Raw genomic sequence first — 1,693 nt, 5'->3', positions numbered from 1 at the left:
CCATCTTGTTTGTTCTCTCTGATACACGTTCTTTTGTGACTAAGTTCACCGAGCGTAATGTCCTCCAGGTTCACCCATGTTTCGAGATGTTTCACAGCTTCATCTGTATTCCTCACCATTGCGTAGTATTCCATTGTGACTCACACACGCCTGGGTTGTCAGATTTTGTGTCTCACTGGTCCTTCTGAACTCTGACCTCTTTCCAATATTGAGAAAAAGTTTTCCTTTCCTTCAGTTTCTCTTTAAGAAACTCCATGTCTCTCCTGCAGAACTTTGAACTAGTTAGAACTGGCTCAGCTATGGCCCACGTGGTGAAGTCAGAACAGACCCGAATGGGATAAATTATAAGTTACACCCCCGGTACTCTGAATGTGGACAACACCGTAGGATAAAACACTGGCTTGCAAGGTTGGTTCGAAATGCAAGGTCGGTGGTTCAAACCTACCAGCTGCTTCTCGGAAATCCTAAACAGACTCGCCATGAGTCGGCACTGACTTGAGGCATTTAACAACAACTGCCTCCCAAACTGTCAGAGCGGACCCTTCTGGCTGTTACAGCTGCCCCTGTGGCCCTTCTGTTGCTGTAGCATTAGAGAACCAAGCTGCAGGCATTACAGTCGTCTACAGTTTACGCTGGTTGATAAATGAGCGGACTGACCTACATTGGTGAGCTGTGCTTCTCGGGATTGGTTCTGTGTTGGGGTTTTTGTAGCATCATTTGAACGAGAAAGCTAAGCTGCTTTCTGTGTGAGTTGCTAACCCGCTGGTGTGAGGAGGGCTTCCTTAGGAGGGGTTCCAGATCTCATCATCTCATCAGTCATGAATTAATTGCTGTGGTTTAAAGGTACAGCTGTTTGGCATTTAGTAGATAAATTTTAACAGGAGAGAAAAATAATGAGACTAGTTTAACAGATCACCATATTGTCATCAGCCAGCTGAATTGTCAACTCAAGGCCAGTTTTGTTTCCTCTATGTTCCCCAGCCTCTATCTCCCTTTCCCCCTTACCAGTTACTTCGAAGCTAAGCTAGGCAGCATGTAATTTATCGGTAGCTATTTCAGTAGTTATCATGGCGCTGTAGGATAAGCACTGGCCTGCAAACCCCAAAGTCAGTAGTTCAAGCCCACCAGCCTCTTGCCTTGGCCTCTGCCCTGTCCAGCAACATTCCACAGCTCTTTTAATGCTGCTCATAAATGCCCAGAGCCACAAATTTCAACCCGAATGTGCTCACTCTGTGGGTCAGCAAGCCTAAGTCCCCATTTACAGACCTGGAAGCAGCCCAATCTGCAAGTGAGCCTTTTGACTGAATGGCCCCGGCTTTACCGAGTCTGTGGGCCAGGCAGCCCCGAGCTCGGTCTCGTGTTCTGAATTCTGCTACTGCAATTGCTCTGCCCTTACTCTGATGTCACAGCTCTGTCTCCTGGACTGAGGAGGTTCAGGGGGCTCGGGGCTCGAAGGACGCATCCCACTCCCTGAGGAGGGCGAGAGCTCTCTGTTCTTGCTTCTGAGATGGCTCATTGAAAAATCAGCAGGATGGCAAAATGGACCGATTCCCATGCTAGAGTTTCATACACCCGGTTTACACGGTCCTGTCCAGTTGTTAGGTGGATGTTCCAAAGGCTATGACTGGAAGAACCGTAGGAGCACACTGTGCCATTAGTCTTCAAATCCCAGCAGGGTCACCTCGGGTGGACA

This window comes from Chrysochloris asiatica, unplaced genomic scaffold (assembly GCF_000296735.1).
Source record: "Chrysochloris asiatica unplaced genomic scaffold, ChrAsi1.0 scaffold00037, whole genome shotgun sequence".
Taxonomy (NCBI): Eukaryota; Metazoa; Chordata; class Mammalia; order Afrosoricida; family Chrysochloridae; genus Chrysochloris; species Chrysochloris asiatica.
The sequence above is the reverse complement of the archived record's forward strand: the minus strand, read 5'-3'. Positions refer to the sequence as shown.